The 9171-nt window shown below is 41.0% G+C and overlaps 1 long non-coding RNA gene across 1 annotated transcript; it reads right to left on the bottom strand.

Annotated features, from left to right (window-relative positions):
- Positions 1-2248: 2248 nt before the first annotated feature.
- On the bottom strand, positions 2249-4973 carry LOC140218798 (uncharacterized). Its single transcript, XR_011894984.1, has 3 exons — positions 4851-4973; positions 3743-3905; positions 2249-2500 (listed from the first exon to the last, which is right to left on the bottom strand). It is a non-coding gene; the product is annotated as an uncharacterized lncRNA (long non-coding RNA).
- Positions 4974-9171: the final 4198 nt, after the last annotated feature.

Below are 9171 nucleotides of genomic sequence, written 5' to 3' on the forward strand. Positions count from 1 at the left end.
TTCGTTTTTCTCGGCAACCACTGCACCAAATTTGACGAGGTTTGTTGCATTTAAAAGACAAGCTTAAAATCTAGTGACTGTTGGTTTCGAATATTTGAGTTAGGTTGTAAATTTTTTATTAAAAATTGGCAATAATCAAAAATTTTCAAAAAACGAAACTATCAGGTTTACAACTCTGTAACTCAACCACAAAAAACGATAATACGATTTTGTGAATTGCATCTAATAATACATCTAAAGCGGACAAAATTTATATGTTACACATGAATATAAAAAAAATTTAATCATAGGGAAATACAACTTTTGCAAAACCGTTGTAGCCAACGTAACAAATTCACGTAAAATGTAGAATGACATACTGGATTTGTCCGATTTGAATGATGTAATGGATGCCGTTTACAGAACCGCGATATCAGTTCTTGATGCAGAGCTATGAATTTGTAAACTTAGTGCTTCTATTTTTTTCAAACGGTCAAATATTTGAAAATCGTTTAAAGAAAATTCAAACCCTAAATCGAAATTCCGCTTCCAACAGTCACTAGAATTTAACTTTCTCTTTCAAATGCAACAAATTTCATCAAAATCGGTCCAGGCGTTATCTCATAAAAATGTTTTTGCGTTTTACATGTATTTGAATAGGCCGCGTCGGAGTTGGGCCCGAGCTAAAGCTTCCTCTTAAAGAGCCTCGAGCGGTCAGTCGCACCGCAATTTCGCGTGTATTCGCGGACTTCTTTCACGCGGCTACACGCGTGTAAGTCTACGAATGTTTCACGAAAATACACGCGTATGTTGGGTCTGATTCTATAGCTATAACCAAAACAAATTCTGCGCCCCCAACGTGGGAAAGAACATTATTGCGTAATTTATTAAAGCTCTGACATCTCATATATTTCGCTCTTTCAACAAAAGGCAGTGTACACACGCTCATATCAAAGCCGCCAATGTGCTCATGCCCACAAGTTAAAGGAAGAAAGGTGCCATATTATGGGGCGACCATACATATTTAAGTTGTACTTTTAGCGCAATTTTTTAACGTGGAGTAATGGTCTGTACAATTATTACCTAATAAGGGATGCAATGTCCAGAACATTAAGATTAACAATGCTCTCAGATTTTCTTGAGCTGCACTGCTCGTAAGTAAGTAAAATTTGGACCAAATCTGGCAGGCTGTTTTAACTTCTCTCCAGGGAGTCGTGTCATATATAAACGAAATTTTGCCATTCCAACGACTCTTCAGAGCACTGGTTCCGTTACGAGACGAGACTCGTATTTTATATTACCCCTAGGAAATTCTCGACATTGCTGAAAGAAAATGGTTGCACTGTCAGCTTTTCAAAAGATACCTTCACATTGTGGCGGCTCACAAATGAGCAGGTAGATGGAGAAGCGAAGGCATCTTGAATGTTGCTGTTGAGGTATACAGAGCAAGCAAACATGAACACGATGTTTTGGTGCGTCATTCGCAGCTCTGCTTTTGAGTAGTCGCCCGAAGAAAATCGGGACCACAGGTGATCGCATAAGGAAAGCCCACAAATCAACAAAAATACCATGGTGTCGCCTCCACATCTTGTAGATTGCAGTGACAATGGCCCAAATATTTAACACAGAAAAGTGGCAGAAACACCTGCGCACGTGTTTTATGTTTGCCTGGCCGTCATGCAAAAACGGCTGAAACTAGTATTGTGCGCACTCGTCGTTAGCCGCCTACTATATAATGCTTTTGTTTTGGGTCATTGGCTTAACAAACACAGCGAATGTTTGATAAGTGCAACTCTAGCTTTCTAGACGCAACTCAATGCAACGTAGATTAATTTATATGCGCACGTGCTTTTCGTGTAAGCATTATTCATGATTTTATTTCTCCTCATGCGTGCGGAGTAGCAGCGTAGAGCAAGCTATAGGACAGGCCAACCTCTGAGCCTTTGTGTAAGTAATTATTTATTTCCCATTCTTTAACTGAAGTGTCAAAAGACGTGTCTGTGTCGCACAATAATTGGTGCCATACACAAGTGTATCAAATAGTACGATTGTTTTACTATTAGTAGTACCATTGTCACTTTATTATTGTTACCCTATTCCCAGAAGCGGTTTCCATATGCAGGAATAGTAGTTATATTTTCAGCAGTGGCACACCCCTGGACGAATTCTGCAGTTTCGGAAGAGATGCTACATGGATTTCTCTTTTGCCTAAGAGTTTAACACTGATAATGAAATGCACACGAAAGGTACCCGAAATACTCACGCAGTACTTGTCAAGCAATGGTTCCATAGAGAACGATGCACATGCGACGAAAACCAGCCACAGGAAACAGACACCCGCCGCTGTGAACCCCATGCGAACGCCAAGTACACCCAGCGCTATGGCCACACACATAACGCCCATCAAAGTGTTGGGCAGGAAATAAAGGGCCACTGCAATTTGCCAGCTGTCGGCGGCCAACAGCGAAGCAACGTGACCTGCAGGATTCTCGGCAATAGCAGTGGCTGACAGGCACGTAACCTACAGATGAAACAAATTCACTGGAACGAACCGGAAATATAGCGCATACAACAATAAACGACAACCTTTGACATTACAGTGAGCATCTATCGCTGTCTTAGAAGTGGTTTTGCTGTAGCTCTTCCGAAAGCTCTGGAAAAAAGAGGGTCGCCTTTCCAAAATATGAAATGAAATTGTGGTAGCACATGATCCTATCTCTCTTCAGAGCAGCCAATTACAATAGAAATATCTATTTGCGCCAATATGCTCCGTGCACAGAAAGGTCGTGAAAACAACAGCTACCGTTTTACTCGAAGGAACTCTGTATTTACTTGTATATCACAAAAAACATTTGTTGCAACGAAACCGTTCCTATTAAAATTTCATTATTATTGCTTACTGGAATTCATAGAAGGTCCCTTCGTATTTACATTTCTTTTAAAGAAAGCACACCTAAAATAAAGATAATAAAAGCAACCCAATAATGAAGGACCAATTTCGGAAAGGTAAATGATCCTGACTGCCTTTAAGTTAGCCTTTAAAATCTCCGACTGGTAATAAGCGCATTAAGCTTCTAGGCTTATTGCCATTGGGTTTTCGTAGGGGTCTCTCCCTAGTGAAGGAAAGAAAGAGCGGGATAGAAAGTCTTTCTGCGTGGTTCAGAAACAAAAGCGCTGTTGCTGTTGAATGTGACCAGAAGTGATTGTTTGATTAAATAAGACAGGAACAACTTAAGCGAATTGCAGGTGTGTTCGTTGCCAAATTTCTAAGCAGGCCTGCCAAGAGGCTTACCTTACAAGGGCTGTTGCATCACAAGCCCTGAAAGGCATTCGATAGTCGACCCTGACAGCTCTACTTTTCACGCAGCATTCATGCTCTAACTTGCAGTGCTAAAATAGTCGCATCGTCCCTGCTATTATGTAACATCGAGACACCGTTCTTGTTAAGAGAAGTTGAATGCGACCAATGCGCGCGGATGATTCGCTGCTCCATTCCACACCGTTGGTATTAAATAAGTGGATTAATCACCCGCGTATATTATCCAAACCGCGTAAAAAATGCAGCGAATGATTAAGGAAGCTTGTATTTTATTCACAATGCGTTGATTGGGGTTGTCAGTAGCACCTTTAGAATTTATCGCGTGTAAAACTAACGTATGTGTTCTTTGAAACCTCAAAAACAGGAGTTCAGTGTTACAGAAAGTTTGCTCGGTATTTTACTGAACTTGAAAGCTGGTACATTCTGACAAAATACAGTGCTTACCTTCTGAAACACGGCATTCTGAAGCAAAAGCTGTGCCTTCACTTGGTTTTGCGCAATAAAGTAAGACTGCAGGCTTGACACGAGGCATTCAGCGATGCATGAGGTAGACAGGAGGGCAACAGATTGATAGAAGGAGAAGCTGCTGGTACCTTCCAGTAGGCCGCTGCATACATAAAAAAATAAAGGGGTTACTACTGTGTCGATGTTTAGGCTGTAATTTTGCTGCTGAGCTCAGCACAAACTGTGTAAAACACTAGGTTCTCTACGCGTCTTGCCATGTACACTGTGATTGGCTTAGGAGGTGCACTTCTGTGAAGCTGGAGGCTATTGTTACCTGGTCAGATGGGATTCGTGTTGGATACACCAAAACAATATCTTAATGGCGCACTGCTTACTGAAGAATGAAGTTTGAAACTATGTGTAGTAAATAGCTTCGGCGAAGCATTTTGAGCACATGAGAGGTTCTTACTTTCATTGACAAATATTGCGTTGCTTAGGAGTCGATTACCTGAAATTCGTCTTTGTATCAGGACAATCCTTGCAGTCCACTGACAAAAGTGCTTCATGATCAAGAAAAGAGCAGCTTTAAGATTATTTAAGCCAGAACATACTACGTGGCCTCGAAACCACCGACCAGTATATTGGTGCACAAGCAAAATTGCACTCATAGCTATCGTTTTAGTTTCCAGTATAATAAGTAAAATTATTAGCAATCGTTTGCATATGCATAATGCAGAAATTTGGCGTTGGTGACATAAAGTTAGTAACGGCAATCCATTGCGCTTTTCTAATCACGTCAACCCTTGGGCGATAGCTGTGTTTTTATATTTCACTGTTCAACTTGGTCTGGTTCGTGGCAATTCTGGAAAACTTCTGAGTATAAATGAGAAAAAAAAACAGGAAGCCCTCACAATAGCCCACAATGATACTAGTTGGCCAAGGCAATAACACTATAGGGCGGCGGTATTTGTCAGAATTTCCAGTATCTATGAGGTTTTCCTTTGCGAAGTTCTGGAAAGGAAATGGCACTCTAACAAAATGTCTTCAAAGCGAAAGATAGTTTTTGCGAGCGGAGCTAAGAGAACGCAAACAATAACCCATAACTCACACAAACAGCGGAATTCGGAGCAGAAGCGATGAATAGTAGAGAAGGGTCAAAGCATTCGACCAGAACAGTTCCCTCCAGACATGTCTCAGCACCAGGCAGACGAAACGGTAGGGGCTGCTGACACTTTGGCTGTAATATGAAACATCATGATGGTGTTGACGACGGCAGATATTCAGAAGTGGAGAGCACTGCATATTGCTTTAAATTTGTATTGCATGCAAAATGTATAAGAAAGAGCATGATTCAGAACTGTGTGATGAATGCACCAGAATGCCTTTGTTAGACGAGCAAGGCTTTGTTACGCGGGGATGAAATGCGAGCCGAGTATTTGACAAGGCTTGTCTCAGAAGCTAGTGGTCACTTGTCACCATTCTGATCATAATACTTCGCTCGTCCTTTGCATCTAGTGCCGAGTTGTTTTACATCGTGCATTGAGACAAACTCGTTATGTTTTCATTTTATCGTAATTTATACTCAAAGTTTAAGCACATCTTGGGCGTATTTTTTGAATCTAGGGCCTTAAAATATTTGAAAATTGGTTGTGTGAAAACATTGTCGACGTGATATTTGGACACACTGGCTGCTTCTGCGAGAGGCAGCTTTGTCCATAGTATGTCCCAAATTTATATGCTCGGGTCCCACAGATAACAGAGGCAACATACTATTCGCCGTGGTTGCTCAGTGGCTATGGTGTTAGGCTGCTGAACACGAGGTCGCGGGGTCCAATCCCGGCCATGGCGGCCGTATTTCGATGGGGGCGAAATGTGAAAGCACCCGTGTACTTAGATTTAGGTGCTCGTTAAAGAACCCCAGGTGGTTGAAATTTCCGGAGTCCTCCACTACGGCGTGCCTCATAATCGGAAAGTTGTTTTGGCACGTAAAACCCCATAATTTAATTTTTTAAGGCCACATACTGTGAACAAAAGTATATTTTCTTATTTCTTTTTATAATAGAATAAAATTTGATGACTTCACCCCTAGATTTCTGTTTCGTTAAGTACGTTATTATTCCACTGCTGCCATGGAATAGTTGCCCAGCCATTCTGTAAGCTCAGATCAAGGGCATTAATATTACCGGTGGCATGGGCAGAATTCCGACAATGATAAAAAAGAAATTAGGCACTGCGAACGTTCGAAGCCTGTCCCTAGAGCATCTTTCGTAGCCTCTTCTTGTTTGTAATGTCGTGTAATGTGTCATTCACCTCGTTCCTCCCATTATCATCCCCCATTGTGACCATTTTTCTTCCCTTCTTCCCCTTCCCTTACGTAGAGTAGCAGGCCAGATGCTCCATTATCCGGCCGACCTCTCTACATTTCCAATCATTAAAATACTTCTTTCTCTCTCTTCTTGTTTTTACATTTTAAATTCCATTAGTGGCTGTCAACATATTTTTTTTTATTTCAATAGGTTATGACACTATTCCAAACAGTTCGTTTTGCGTACGTGTGCTTAAAAAAAGTGAAAGCTCAATTCTTGTCATTATAATACTTGCGTTTCCTTGATAAATTTCTGGCAATCGTTCTCGCTGCGTGGGCTGCAGCGATTGCGTCGAGTAAGCCTCGGGATGTCTTCTGCGACCACTCCTGAGCGAATAAGAGTGTTTCTGATGTACCTGCGTTAGAGAAGAAGCGAATCAAATACAAAAAAAAAAGAATGTAAGCCCTCTACTTGGAGAAAACTGTGGCAAAGACCAAACTCATCACATAAAGCAGCTTTTGGGCATATTTGAAAAGTAACATAAAACACGGGGTTGTAGCGTTTAAGCCTAAACACTCAGTTTTTCGATATTGCAAGTAGCGAAGCTGCAAAGATAAAATTCTTTATGAATCACCAACCAACACACTTAGTTTAAGAGAGTAGAGGAAAATAAGCCTGCGCTATTTTGGATATGTAGTAAGTTGCCTGCTCTTGAGTAGCATACTTCCGCCTAGGGATTGCTCATTAGAATGCGAATTATTTCTTGTTGTCTCTGGGGAAATAGAATGGGCACTCACTTGAAAATAATACTGACAGCCACTTTAGAAAATGGTGAGCAGCCGTCCGGGTCTTGCCGTTTTTTTCGCTGTGAAAACAACAGTGAAAGGTTAAAAAACAATTACAAGCTTCGTTTTCCAGAAGTTAAAGAAGGCTTTGCTCCTTCATAGATGTAACAATTAGCTGGAAGACATATTTTTTATACTTCGAAGAGCGTTTATGGAGTAGAAAACAGGCCGATGAACTTGGCTTGTTTCTTCGCTCGTTTTTCACCTTCTGTAGGATGTAGGGCATGATGTACCATATAAAAAGCCGTTTGATCATGCATTTGTTTAAAATACAACTGAAGTTTCCGCCCCAGTTGTTTTGCGAAGGCGAACGAAGGAAAGCTCAGCGGGGCGGTGACAAAATCCATTGCTTCTTTGATTGGTTCAACTTGTGCATTTTATATAGCACTAAATTGACAAAAACCTTGTGCCTGCAGCGTTATTAACTATTATTAGTAGTTCTTTTTCGCTTCAACTGCACATGACTCGATACTCAAAGCTCAGTAAAATGCAGAATTTGAGTATGTTAGAGGCAAAAGTAACCAATCACAATTACAAATATTTCGTCCAAATATGTAATTGATTTCAATGCTAATTACTCCCCAACGGAAATAATTGAGGATTTTCTAAAAGTAATCGATTGCTTCTACGTAACCTTCAGCTGGACATTAATTAATATTGCCCGAATACTGTAAACAGAACGAGATGCCCTGGCATATCCAGTGCGTCCTCTGTAGCCTTTCATAAATTGCTCATCTTTACAAACACTAGGGCAAATGCTAAATTGCGTAAGCAGCCTTTGCAGCACTGCTAACTTGCGCTAAGCGAGATGACCACGTACCACCTAGCATTACTGTCAAATCTGAGGCTGCGTTTTAAAAGCAAGGATGGCGCGATCAAGGGACTAAAGCAGGAATGGTGTCAGCAGCCCGCATGCTGAGACCTCATTACAATGTTAATCCGATGTCCGTCATTGTAGTTAGGTCAAACTAGATGTCAAACAGAAAAGCACACATGAAGAAATTTTATATCCTCCATTGGTTTTAAAATATTTCATACGTCATCTTGCCTCGTTTCTGTGTTGAAGGCATCGACAGTGACAGTCAAAACTCGCTTGGCGTGCGGGCTAGGTAGCAGAGTGCTGCTGTAACGTACGAACAACTTGCGCACCAATTTGTTACTGAGCATCTGGTTTCTTTGTAGGGAACAGCGTTCGTTGTCTCTGAGGCTTGAAGAAGACCTTCCCGTTTGGAATAATGAAAAGCTCTAAAGCTTGTTTCTAGGTGATATATTGGCATTAACGTCCAAAGTGGCTTTCACACTGACACACATCAGCAGCGGTTGAATTAATAAGTGACCTCCTAGTGGAGCCGTTAACACGAGGAAAAGATATTGTGTTGCCGCGTTTTCTTGTCTGGACTTGAGCATCTGTGTGGCTGCTGCGTGGTATGATCTCGGGCGTTCTACTGTAGATGACGCCATATTCAGCTGCCCAAATTTTCGTCTCCTCTTAGTTTGTCTCACCAATGGAGTGACTAATTACTCATAATCGGTTACTGAAGAAGTACTCGAATTACAGTGAGTGTCACTGAGTACAGCATATAATAGGTAAATTACAATATTACCAAAAATGCAATAGATTACAGGAACTTATTCAGATCTAGTTAATTACGTACAAGTTGGTAAAAACAACTTTAAAGGAGATTGGGTGACAGTGTGTGTCTTGCAGGTCCTACATAGCTGGAGCAGTGGTCATCCAGCACATACAAGATTACACGTATTTCCGTTGCTTGCCTGACAAAGCGGACAATGAAGTTTTGGCGATATGCTTGTCTTGTGTCTGGGTAGCTGCGCTTTATAAGCGTAAATAATATTTCTAGTAATTGGTGGAAAACGAAAGAAGCTGAGAAAATTACAGCTTAATGTTGATATTCATAGACATTGTATAGCTTTTCTTTTTTACTGACAAGAATTACGGTGCTCAATTCAATGCTTTCATTCGTGCGTCTGACCAAGTAGCGTAAATTTCTACTTCAAAGGTATGTTTACCAATGTGTGGGCCCAATAAAGCAAAATTACTACAATCTGTATTGATTCCAATTTGCTGACATGAAATTTAAGGTACCACCATGCAACCATCAGGCTGTGACCAGCACCGTTGTTTGAAAAACCAAATAAAGTACGCAACTCATTTATAGGATGTCACTTTCTTTTGCTCTAAAAGCGAGTAGCATTGCCTACATTGAACAGTTTTTCTTATCTAATTGGTTGACAGGAGGCGAGGAACATGGTCAAGTCG

This window comes from Dermacentor andersoni, chromosome 6 (assembly GCF_023375885.2).
Source record: "Dermacentor andersoni chromosome 6, qqDerAnde1_hic_scaffold, whole genome shotgun sequence".
Lineage (NCBI taxonomy): Eukaryota > Metazoa > Arthropoda > Arachnida > Ixodida > Ixodidae > Dermacentor > Dermacentor andersoni.